Here is a 13,534-nt window from a genome sequence, read left to right on the forward strand (position 1 = left end):
GGGGTGTGGCCCTAGCCTGGGGTTCCCGGCCGCGGAAGTCGCCGGGCGGCCTCCCGGGGTGGGCAGGGACGGGCCGGGCACGGCTGGGCGCTCCGGGAGCTGCGGCGGCTGTGGACCAGCCATTGGCAGCCTATCTCCAGCTCCTTTTTGTAGCTGCACTGTTAACTTTTGCTCGGACCTGGCGGGTGGGGCAGGGAGCAGCGGCTCCAAAGGTAGCAAATCCCGGACTGGACGGCGAAAAAGAGGGAATTTGAAGCGTTGAACTGTGGAGATAGCGTTTTGCAATAGGAAAGAACCTCATTATCCCGTTGGGACAAGAGAACTGCTAGCCGTCTTCCAACGCCCCTCCTGCCCCATTTCTCCATCCAGAACATTGGAGCCATAAATGTGACTAACAGGTGCTGGACAACCATAGGCACACCTGGGGGAAAGTGACAGAGACGGTGGTGGCTAAGAAGTACACTTCTAATTTGTGATTGTAATTGTGTTAGGTTGGGAGGCAACGGGAAAGAGTTCGCGGGATCCCAGGTGACGTGCATTCTAAGCAGGTGTAGAAGACTAGAGCAAGCATTTGAGCACGTGGCTTACCGCTGCCTGCTTTAGTCCACAGCTGGTGGTTTGCCGCATATCTGAGCTGAGAGGCACAAGGGTTGTGTAAATAACTCATGCACACAAATCAAGTTACTACTTTTTTGTTTTAGTTGTTTGTAGGAGCTGGACAGATGAGTAGGAACATTTGCTGCCAAGGTTAGATTCCCAGCACCCATGTGGCTGTTCACAACGGTCTGCAATTCCAGACCCAATGGATACTACAACCTCTGCTGGTCTCCAAGGACAACAGGAATACACTTGGTGCACAGACAGACGCACATATAGGGGGGAAAAGGTACATTTAAAAAAATGGGTTTTTTATTTATTTGAACTGGCGTATAGAACTAGTCAGGTGTTCCCACGATTAATGATTTCACAGATAAGCTTCTCTGACAGAAGGTTTGCAACTTTGTGCCACGATCTAATCTAAACTAAAAAAGTGAGCTGCCCTAGTTGGCACATGTCTATAGAGTCCTAGTTCTCAGGAGGCAAAAGCAAAAGGCTCAGAAATTCAAAGTAAACCTGGGCTGCGTAGCAAAGCCGTATCTAAAAATAAATAGTACATAAAAATAATTCTCAAGCAACACTGACCCACACTGTGGCGGCATTTTAGACTCAAAGGTTACAATCCTTTTTACTAAGACTATTAAAGGACACTAGCACTTCTCAGGGAGAGATTCCGCCTCTCAAGATAATAAAATGTGTAATTATCTGCCAGGTATTGTGCAAATTGTCCTCTATACATTATGAATGTCTTGCCGAAATACATTCCTGTACAAACAGGCTTGAAAAGACTTGTGTATTTCAGTCTTCTCTGTAATATGGGGAAAATCCAACTATGTAGCTATAAATTTGAGAATGACTAGATAAACGTTTTTGTTCTTTTGTGTGGGGGGGGTATAGGCATGAGTGAGTGTGTGTGTGCATGCATGTGAACACCTGTGCTGCATGTATTGTCACACTTGTGGGCACAGGTAGTGCATGCATGTGGACCCTTGATGCAGAAATCTTCCTCCTTACTCGTCCATCTTGTTCTTTGAGCCAGAATCTCTTCACTGAACCCAGAACTCACCAAGAGAGCTAGTTTTGCAAAACTGCTTTCTCCAGAGATCTCTCTTCTCTACCTTCTCAGGCTGAAATTAAAGGAGTGCCACAACACCCACCCAACAATTTCAAAGGATCTGGGGATTTGCACTCAATAGAGTCCTCTTGCTGCCAAAGCAATCTAACCATCTCCTAATCCTAAATTAAAGATTAGTACTGTCAAACTATGCTATTGTTTTTAAAAATTAAAAGAGGTATTGCTATTGGTACTATCCTAGCTCCTATTAGCTTTGCAGACTACTCCCACAGTTAGTCACTATAAAATAACCATTTATTGTGTGTGCTGGCTAGTCTTATGTCAAATTGACATAAGCTAGAGTTATCTAAAAGGAAGGAATGTCAATTGAGAAATGAAATACAAAAAAAAAAAGAAATGAAATACCTCTATAAGACTAAGCTATATTCAAGCCTATCGTAGGGCTTTTTCTTAATTAGGGTTTGATGGGGGATGACTCAACCCATTGTGAGAGGTACCCTTCCAGGGATGGTGGCCAGGGTTCTGTAAGAAAGTGGGCTAAGTGTAGCATAAATAATAAAAACTCAGAGACAGATGTTGGTGTTCAACCTGAAGATTAGAAAAGCAAAGCAGCCAAACTACTAGGGATTCCCATCTATATGATGTGTATATGATTTTTTGGGGGGGGGTTGCCATTGGTGAATAATGAAGCTGCTTTTGGCCAATGGCTTAACAGAGTAAATCCAGGCGGGAAATTTGAGCAGAGATAGAGGAGAAAGTAGGTGGAGCCAAAGAGATGCCATATACCTTCCAAGGAGGAAGATGCCTGCCCTGGAACCTTACCAGTAAACCATGAGCTTCGTGGCAATACAAAAAAATAATAGAAATGAGATAATTTAAGATGTAGAAACTAGCTAGAAATATACTTAAGCTATTGACCAAGCAGTGTTGTAATTAATACAGTTTCTATGTGGCTATTTTGGGTTTAGGCGGCCAGGAAATGAATGAACAGTATCTACATAAATATATCAATCTTACAAATTTTACACCTTAAGCTATTAAAGAATCACTATAAAACCAAAGTATTATGAGATTAGTAGCAATAAAATAGTTCTTAAATTTTTGTTCTTCTTCGTCCCATATCAGGTGACTCTACTGACATGAGATACAGATTTTGGATTTCACTTTAATAAAAATGCTTGCGTTTACAGAAGGAGAACCACACTCCAACTCCAAAGCCAGCTTTAATCTGTAATTGGACTGGGGCTACAAACAGACCATTTGCATTTTATGTCTGTAGAGAACAACAGAAACAAACATATGGGAAGATTTATGAAATTTTATTTTGTTGGAAATGTGATATGCAAATAGGCCAATTTGCTACTTTTCTTGTGATAATTTTTTTTGCATTATTTGTCCTTTTTCTACAGATATCTCATTTGTCTAGTGATCTTTGGATTCCTTACTTGGATACCTTTATTCTGCTGAAAAAAAACAAAAACAAAACCCTTCCCCAACCCTAATTTTGGGGAGATTCTTTTTTGGCAAGTTATAGATGATCAAATGAAAAGCATTTGTTAGGTTTTTTTGTTGTTTTTGGGTTTTTTGTTGTTTGTATTTTTAAGATAAAGTTTCTTGGTGTAGTACTGGAACTTACACTGTAGACCAGGCTGGCCTCGAACTCACAGAGATCCACCTGCCTTTGCCACCAAGTGCTGGAATTAAAGGTGGCACCACCACCACCCCATTGTATTTGTTAGTTTTATAGGTTAGTTTAAATGACCATGCTGTTTAATGAACTATCATCTCTTCTAATTAAGAGGTGTCTCTTATTCAAATCAAATCTTTATCAATTTTTTTGTGGGTTTGTTTTGTTTTGTTTTTGTTTTTTTCGAGACAGGGTTTCTCTGAAGCTTTGGAACCTGTCCTGGAAGTAGCTCTTGTAGACCAGGTTGGCCTCGAACTCACAGAGATTCACCTGCCTCTGCCTCTGCCTCCCAAGTGCTGGGATTAAAGGTGTGCGCCACCACTGCCCGGCCAAATCTTTATCAATTTTGGTGGTATCCATAACTTTTCTTCTCCTGTGGAAACAAAACAAACAAGCAAACAAGCAAAACCCTTCTCCAACATAACACATGCCCTGGTTTCCATTCTGAGGTCATTTAAACGATATTTACTGATTTAATTATGTAGTCTTTTTCTACTATCCAATGTCTCTCTGCAGCTGTTTTTCCCTTCGCATTGGCATTTAGAAAATTCAAAGTTGATAAAGCATTATGCAATCTATTTCTGGGGGTATTTCCCATCCCTTTCAGTTTATTTAACCTCTCCTTTACAGTTCAATTTGATCTTTTTGTAACTGCCTTATGTGTAGGAGTATATGGTAGACCTGTAATGTGCTTTATAATAAGCAAAATACTGTTTCATTTTCAAAGCAACATATGCTAGACCATTGTTTGTCTTTATTTGTGCAGTTATACCTATGATGGCCATTACTTCTAGTAAATATATAATTACCGAATAAGCCTTTGCTGAGCTCAAAGCCATTACCCATTGAAAACCTGAATAGGTATCAATGGTGTGGTGTACATGGTTTAGTTTTCCAAATTCTACAAAATGAAACACATCCATCTGACAGATTTTATTCTTTTGATTGCCCTTTGGGTTACTTGCTGCAGGTAGTGGTGTTTTGTCATATAAAGAACAAGTAGGACATTTCCTTATAATTTCCTTGGCTTGTTGTCACATGATGGGAAAGTCTTATTTTAAACTTTTGCTATTGACATAATGTTTTCTGTAAAATTCTGAGGCCTTCAACACATTTCCAATTGATAATTGATCGACTTCTGCAATACCTTGTGCTAGAGGATCTGGCAAACCTGTATGGGATCAGATGTGTGTTATGTATATAGGATGATTCCTATTCCTGATAGTATCTTGCAACTGAATAAATAATAAAGTCAATATTGTATCACCTGGTATAAATTTAGTGGTCTCAATATGCAGAACAACTCTTTCTGCAAATTGCGAATTGGTAACTATGTTGAAAGGTTCTTTAAAATCCCTTAGTACCTTAAGAATAGCATATAATTCTGACTTTTAGACAGAATCATAAGGGCTTAGATACATTTTACTTAAAGTTTTCTGATTTGTAACCTGCCTTTTCCTGATTTATCTGCATCAGTATAGAATATGGTAGCTCCAGTTATTGGTGTGTCCCATACAATGTAAGGAAGGATTCAGTTAGTTTTCTTTATAAGTTGAATTCTCTTGCTTTGGGGATAATTGTCATTAATCTCTCCCAGAAAATTGCTACAAGCTCTTTGCCAGGGCTCACTTTCTTCTCATAATTTGTCAGTTTCATCATATTAAAAGGTACTATAATTTCCACTGGGTCTATACCTTTTAATTGTTGAAGTCTCAATTTTCCTTTTCTAATGTTTCTCAGAGACATTTTTCACAGAAGTTTTTAAATTTTTTACTTGGTTTATATGGTAAAAAAGGTCCATTCCAAGATAATATCTTCCCTCTGAATTAAAATTCCTGTAGGAGAATGTTTGGAGGGTAATATAACCAAAATGTAGTTAAGATTTTTATTCATACAATCCATATGTGCCTTCCAATTCCTCTTCAATCGAGGCCAATTCTCTTTGACTTTAGTTGATAATGCTTTGAGTTCTTGTCAACATCTAGGTTTTGTTTATGTTAATCAGTTCATCAGGTTTTATCCCAATAGTGTGCCATAGATGGGAAATGTTTCCTAGCAATCTTTGGAAGTCATTAAGAGTCTGCAGTCAATCACTCCTAATTTGTACCTTTTGAGGTCAAATTTTTTAAAAACCTATTTTATATCCTAAATAATTAATAGACTCTCCTCTATTTTTTAGAAGTAGTTTGTAATCCCCAACAAAGCAAAATTATATTTATGTCTTCAAACATTCTTTCTTAAGTATCTACATTTGAATTAGATAATAAAATGTCATCCATATAATGGTAAACTATAGATTCAGGAAATTGCTTACTTATCATTTCCAATGACTGACTTTAAAAATTGGCACAGGGTGAAGCTATTTAACATTCTCTGTGGGAGAACCTCCATTGCTATCTCTTAGCAGGCTGAGAAGTATTATAAATAGGCAATGTGAAGGCATATTTTTCTCTACCCTTTTCTCATAAAGGTAGAGTGAAAAAACAGTCTTTTAAATCAATAACTATAAGAGGCCATCCTTTAGGTAAAAGGGAAGGCAAAGGAATTCCAGACTGTAGAGAGCCCATTGATTGAACCATCTTATTAACAGCTCTTAGATCTGTTACCATTCTCCGTTTTCCAGATTTCTTTTTAACAACAAATATAAGAGCATTCCAAGGTCTAGTTTATCCTTCAATATGCTGAGCATCTAGTTGCTCCTGTACTAGCTGTTCTAAAGCCTGTGGTTTCTCTATTTTTAAAGGCCATTGCTTAATCCATACAGGTTTGCCTGTCAACCGTTTTAAAGGTAGGATTGTTGGTGCCTTTGAAATATCAACAGCTGTTGTACTCTGTTTTGTACAACCTGAGTGGTCAGTGACTGTTCTTTATAAAACCTTCTAATATTTCCCAGAAACATACATTAATTTATGGTTTGTTTCTTGAATTGGGGAAGGGTTAATCTGAGTATTCCATTGCTGTAACAAATTCTCCCCACAAATTTATTGCTATGTTAGCCACATATGGTTTTAATAGTCCTATCTGTCCTTCTGGCCCTATACATTCAACCCATCTCATTTTCTACTTTACCTAAGATAAAATTCTGATTCCTAAAAACTGAACATTTACATCCTGAAGATGTCAATTTGGATGCCAACATTCTGATGAAATTGTTACATCCGCACTTGTGTCTACCAACCCTCAATGATATAATTTATTCATTTTTAAATTTTGGTCTTTGTTCATTTATAGAAATTTGCCAAAATATTTGCTTTACAGTTTCTCCTGAATTTTTTTGTTCTCTTTTCTATAGCTGTTGTATTATCCAGAGCAGTATGTAATGTAGGAAGTCCTTTTGTCTATGTGTTACTCTTATGGGTTAATGAATAATGTTTTGACTAGTGACATAGCAGAATAGAGCTAGGCAGGAAAACTAAACTGAATGCTGGGAGAAAGAAGGCGGAGTTGTGAGATGCCATGGAGCCATCAGAGGAGAAAGATGCAAGCTGCCAGCCAGAACCTTGCTGGTAGGCCACAAGTCTCATGGTAAAATATAAAATAGGTTAATTTAAGAGATAAAAGTGAGCTAGAAATATGCTTAAGCTATTGACCAAGCAGCGTTTTAAATAATACAGTTTCTGTGTTATTATTTTGGGTCTGAGTAGTCAGGAACGAACAAGTGACCTCCTACAAGTATGGTTGCTTACAATAGGCATTAGGTACTTGAATTGCTCTGGGAAGAAATTTCTTCTACTAAAACAGGAAACAACTGGACTGTATTTGGCATAGGGGCCTGCAAGAGGCCCCTCACAGAGTTTCCAAATGGCAAAGGATTACTTTGAATATTCCTTGTTGAGTTACATTCATTAGTCCAATACCTGCCTTTATCTGCATAACCCAGAAGGGAGGGGCATGCTGAATGGATTATTCTTATAAAAAAAAACTTTGTTTCTAGTAATGCCCTGTCTACAATCCCTTTTGAGGTGACCTTGTTTGCCACAATTATAACATGTGGTTTTGCTTTTTCCTCAAACCTCTGGAAACACCTCTCTTATCCATCATGTTCATGAAATTCAGTACTAATTGTATCTCAAATCCATTCCTCCAAAGGTGCTGACCTTGCATTTAATGGCCTAATTATCATTTGGCATTAAAAAAATTGGTATTTTTAAAAAATAGAGATTCAATTATTATTTATCTAGTGCTACAGGCCACAACATTATACAGTATTTATTCAGCAATATTTTTATGAGGTCAATTTACCAGAGCCAAGAGCATTGTTGGAGGTTTAAACCAAGATGCAGGGCATATTGGAATCATTACCTTGTGAATAAAGTGGTTGTTTCTTGCTGTAATATTTCTCACTGTAGTTATTCCCCTTCTGTTACAAATTTGGGATTTATCTCCCACAGTTCAGCACTATTTGAGCTGGGTGTGAAGACAGTCATACAGTCAAGGAACCTGCTTCCCACTACCAGGTCCTATATTAACATAGAGATCTGCCTTCCTGCAGTTATCTTTATTGACAGGCATTTGGTCAGTGTTTAGGGTCTAATCAAAAGCATTTCATTTTAGTGCTTATCCAGATATCCAAGGCTTCCTTGGGTCCTGGATAACTTTAGTAAATGACTCAATTTTCTTTCCTACTTCTCCAATTCTGTCCCCAGCATTCAAAACTGCTGAGTGTCATAAATCCAGGGTGTGGTCATCATATACAGCTTGCCTTCTTATAGTAGAATAATCTCCTTCTCCAAGAATTTGGTCTTGGGTGATTTTCCTACCTCTAGCTTTACTCCATTGTTCAATAACCTTAGCCTCTTCTCTGAACCAGGTACTCTATTATAATTGTGGACCTGACTCTAAAACACCTTTAACAAATCCTATCCAGTCTTTAGGTTCAGTACTATGACAAACTGAGCAGTAGTTCAACATTTGCTCCACAGAAGGTGACTGCGTGCCATATGAGACTATTACTTCCTTGAATCTCCTTAAATCTAACATTGATACAGGAGTCCGTTTAGCTGTAGCAGAGTCTCTGACACTTTGGCAATTTATGTAAGGTTACTGGATATATTGATATATTAAGGTTAGTTGTTTAAAAACCTTAGCCTGTTTCTCTCTCTCTATTCTTACAATGCAAAGCTGAAATTGGTTCTCCATTAAATTCTTCTGTCTGGATTTGAATACCTCTGTGATCTGTTTTATTAGGTTTTCCTAAGGCCTATATCTTAGCACTCCTGTTAAACAACTTTTTTAGTGATATAACAAAAATGATAATGCTGACAATGTTTACAGTTGACATTACGTAAATCCCATCTAAATAAGACATCCTCTCATTTAATCCTTCCACTGTCAGACTGTCAGCATATTATTATACAGAGACCCAAGTCCCTCCTTGTAACGGTTTTCCCCATTTTTTAGTGTGGGAAAAAATTCTCTTTTAACTAATTCCTCCCTTTAAGAATTCCCACTTGTCTTACAGATCTGCTAATGATGTTGATGAAGATGTCAGGCTTATTGCTGCTGAGTAGAACAGTAAAAGCCTGGTTGAATTTTCAGGCAGCTGTCTGTATGGCAGCAGCCCAAGAAGGGGGTTCATGTAGAGCTCACAACTACGATGGAGAGAGAGGGACAGAGACAGAGAAGCAGCTGTCTGAAAAATACACAGGGGATTGTGCTCATATGGTGGGGAGCTGCCTGAAAGCAGAATCAGCCGGTCTCGAACAGGTGAGTCCTGTGGCATTTGGAGGACAGGTGGTTCTGGAGTTTGGGTGACAACGATAGACTGTTTCAAGGAGGCTACAACAGGAAAGTCCCAAACTGGTACGGGAGAATTGTCTGTATTCTGTCAATCATGTTTTAAATAAACGCTAATTAGCCAGACAGGAAGTATAGGCTGTAAAACCAGACAGGAAGTAGAAATGATGCAATGAGAACAGGAGAATTCTGAGAAGGAGGAATCTGATTCCTCCCAGTCCTGTGCAGACCACCAAAGAAGCAGGATGTGACCTGCCAGCTGAAAAAGATACTGAACCATATGGCAAAAATAGATCAGAATAATGGGTTAATATAAGCTACAAGAGCTAATAAGTAGCCTGACCTAATGGGCCAATCAGCTTTATAACTTATAGAGATCTCTATGTGATTTTCATTGGGGTTTGCCAACTGTGGGGAACTGGGAGGGACAGAAACCCCAACAAGCCAGCCCCTTCATGTTACACCAAACTTGCTCAGAGGCCTTGGGAAAAAAGAAAAGAAAACCTAACCTGGTGGGGCTGGAGTCTCTTGTGCAGCTCCAGCAGGAGCCCCACATACAGTTCCGAACTGTGCTGGTGGCTAAAAAGCTACAGGCAAATGGCAAATGTCACAAATTCTGGGCACCAAATATAGCACAAATAATAAAAACCCAGAGACAGATATTGGGATTCAGTCTGAAGACCAGAAAAGTAAAGCAGCCAAGTCACTAATGAGTTCTTACCTCTATGAAGTCTTCAGACTGAAAGAGAGCGAGTTCCTGTCTCACCCCACCTTATATTCCTCTCTAATGCTACCACTGTCTGGTCTGTATGGCTGACTAATGTGACTTTTTTGCATTCTGGTCTTCAGGCAAGCTTTATTTATACAAATGAAATAATCACTCCAGCTAAGCAGCCAGTAAGTAGCACCCTCCATAGTCTCTGCATCAGCTACTGCTGCTAGGTTCCTACCTATTTGAGTTCTCGTCCTAACTGCTTTCAGTAATGGACTACTTTGTGGAAGTCTAAGCCAAATAAACCCTTTCCTCCCTAGCTTGCTGTTGGTCATTGTCTTAAGGTTTCTATTGTTGTAAGGAGTCACCATGACCACACAACTCTGATAAAGGGAAACATTTAATGTGGTGTCTGGCTTACAGTTCAGAGATTTAGTCCACTATTATCACGGCAGAAAACAAGACAGCACGCAGGCAGACATGGCTCTGGGAAAGTTAGCTAAGAGTTCTTACATCTTGACTCAAAGGAAGTTGTCTGAAACACTGGGCAGTATCTTGAGCATTTATGAGACCTCAAAGGCCATCTCCACAGTGACACACTTCCTCCAACAAGGCCACACCTCCCATAAGTGCCACCCCCTTTGATTTTTTTTTTAAATTGCCATAGTCATGGGGTTCGATTACTGTAACTGCACTGTTCCTACACCAAAGGAACATGATCTGTTCAAATCATGAAGGAACGATGCTCACATGGCTTCACACAGTCCTCAAAGAAATGTTAAGGGAAACTCTCACTTAGAATAATGTACCTTGGGTTGGAGAGATGACGCAGCATTTAGAAGCACTGGCTGCTCTTCCAGAGGACCCTGCCTGGTTCAATTCCCAGCACCCAGATGGCAGATCACAACTGTCTGTAACTCCAGTTCCAGGAGATCTGGCATCTTCACACAGACACACATGCAGACGAAACACCAATGAACATAAAATAAAAAAAAATAAATCATTAAAAATATATAAATAGATTTTAAAAAAAATCTTTAAGAAAAGAATAATGTGCCTTGGCCTTTCTCTTTGGAATACTGTGTCTTCTAAAAGACCAAAGACCCCAGTGTAGTAAAGAGGAGCAATTTGTCTTCAAGGTTTTTCTGTATTGTTGGTTGACAATGAATTTGGTCACACTGAAGGGTTAATTGAATGTTGTTTCTCAAAAAGTTATTTTTAAAACAAAATCAGAATTATGGTCCAGGAAGAAGTTCAGAAGTTCATAGAGTATCGGAGGTGACCACCAAGCCTGATGGCTTATGTTCAATCTCAGGGACATGCACAGTGGAAGGAGAGAAACAACTCTGGTTGTTCTGTTTGTGTTAAAATCTCAGAAGCGATCTCCTGGGTCAGATGAAGGCTCTTGGAAGACTGAAGACTGTTTTAGACTTGGATTAAAAGTAGTTTTCTTTTTGACTTTCTACCTGAAGTGGGGATCATGATAGCACAGAAACAGAACTAATTTGCTACAATGCTGCAGGCTGTGAAATTCTACAAGGAAAGCTACCTCCCTGAGCAAAGACTCAGGAAAAGAAATGGCTTCAGAGCAGGGAAGTGTGCAGCTACTCCTGTACCTGGGTGATTGGTATTTTTATTGCTTTGTAATATCCTATGATGCAATAGTCACTTAAAAAAAAACAGGACCTACTTGTTCTCTTCTGAATAGCAGAAGGACACAACTTAAATTTTAGAAGAACGACACTCTCCTCATTAAGCCAGTTAAAATGACCAACAGAAATTTCGAAACATCTTAGAGCAACTTCCTGGAATCTTCCCGGAACAAGGAAAGTTCTTTCCCAAGTCTCTCACTCAGCAAGACACTTTTCTGTCTTTGTCTAGGCTTAGAGGAGAAACCGATCTGCATGCTGACCTGCATGGTAGCTGTGGGAATGAAGACATTAATAATGAAAAGATCTTCAGTTCCCTTCACTCAGCAGGATGCCTCGATGTGCCATAGGCACAAACACTGAATAATTTAAGTATTTGTGTAGTTTTATTTTACATACCATGTGGCTCTTAATCCCACTAATCTTATTTATTATACATAAAGCGCTGGATATGTGTGTGTGTGTGTGTGTGTCCTTAACTTTCTCCATTCTAGTGAAAAATTGGACATATCTCAAATCTGAGGGCTATATAATTTAGCCGAAAGATGAATATTAATAAAATAGAAATTTTACTCCCTAACCCAGTACACTTTGAGATTTCCAGTTTAAAGTGCTTTAATTAAATTGATTTCTTCCCTTTGAATTGAGGGTTTGGGGTGGAGGTCTGTTTTTAACCTTTCGCCTTTCTTTGAGAACAGTAATTGCCAGTCTCCACTGCAGGCACAGACGAGAGGCCTCCGGAAGCAGACAGGGTTATGGTCCAAAAGCGATCTTCCCGTTACTTTCTCCCTTGCACTAATTTCATAACCAGCCTACAGACCTGGATACAGGGTTGGTGAGAGGCCTTGGGGAGAACTACCTTCTCTTCACTTGAAAGCTGTTGAAAATTACGGGTCTCCAATTTAGTTGTGCCCTTAGCTGTTGATACTTCAGAGACTGCTTGGCCAGTCTCTGGGGCCAGACACATCCCATCCAACCACAGCTGAATCGCTGCTGGCTTTTCCCTAAGAAAGTGAACTATTTCTTAGCAGTGCTTGCCACCCTATCCGCATCTGAACTCACCCTCAACTATCTCGGCCTCGGCCCCGACCCCACCCCTGCCGGTCCAGAGGGTGGGAGGCAGCCCTCCCAGCTCTCCAGGCCTCGCACCTCCCTTCACCTGAGAGACTCGAGCAGCATGTTGGGACTATGGACTTTCCGGGTCACAGTTGCCCCCTGAATGTTCCGTGTGGTCTTGTCTGGGAACCGTACCTCAGAGCCTAAAACAAACTCCCTTTGGAAACTCTCCCTTTTCTTGTGCTGTCTCCATTGCCTTTAGTCACAGACTGGCTCCTGTCCCCCTTCAAGTGCAGGCTCATCCTTCACCTGCTGTGTGGGGCTGTCTCCTCTCTGCTAACAGTCACCTGCTGTGTTCCTGAGGCTGACCTTTCACCTCTTAGTGCTCCTGCCACTTTGTTCCTCTGTGGCATTTCTTACTGCCATGCCCTTCAGGAATTTTTTTTCTGTGTGTTAGTCCATTGTTTTCATCTAGTAACAAATTCAACTCAAAATATTCAACTAACAGAGATTGTTTATATGAATGGGGGAATTTTTTTTCTTTTTCTTTTCTTTTTTTGGTTTTTTGAGACAGGGTTTCTCTGTAGCTTTGTAGCCTGTGCAGGAACTAGCTCTTGTAGACCAGGCTGGCCTCGAACTCACAGAGATCCACCTGCCTCTGCCTCCTGAGTGCTGGGATTAAAGGCTTGCGCCACCACCACCCGGCTGAATGGGGGAATTTAGAGATGAATTGCTTGAGGATGCCAAAATATGCCAAGTAATTTCTAGCCCCCATGACTGTGCTCATGACACCACCAGTGCCTGGAGTCATCATTCTAACCTCTAGTCCCCTCCATCTGGTTTTACACAGCCATGCACACTTCCCCATGATCAACCAACTTCTACATGTTTTAGTTGTCTTTGCATTCACTTCTTGTGACTTCTTCTAGAAAAAAGTTGTTTTTTTGTTTTTGTTTTTGTTTTTTTTAAAAAGCATGTATGCATTTTCTGGGTGTCTGTACGTCATGAGCGTATAGTGCCTG

This window comes from Chionomys nivalis, chromosome 12, assembly GCF_950005125.1.
Source record: "Chionomys nivalis chromosome 12, mChiNiv1.1, whole genome shotgun sequence".
Taxonomy (NCBI): Eukaryota; Metazoa; Chordata; class Mammalia; order Rodentia; family Cricetidae; genus Chionomys; species Chionomys nivalis.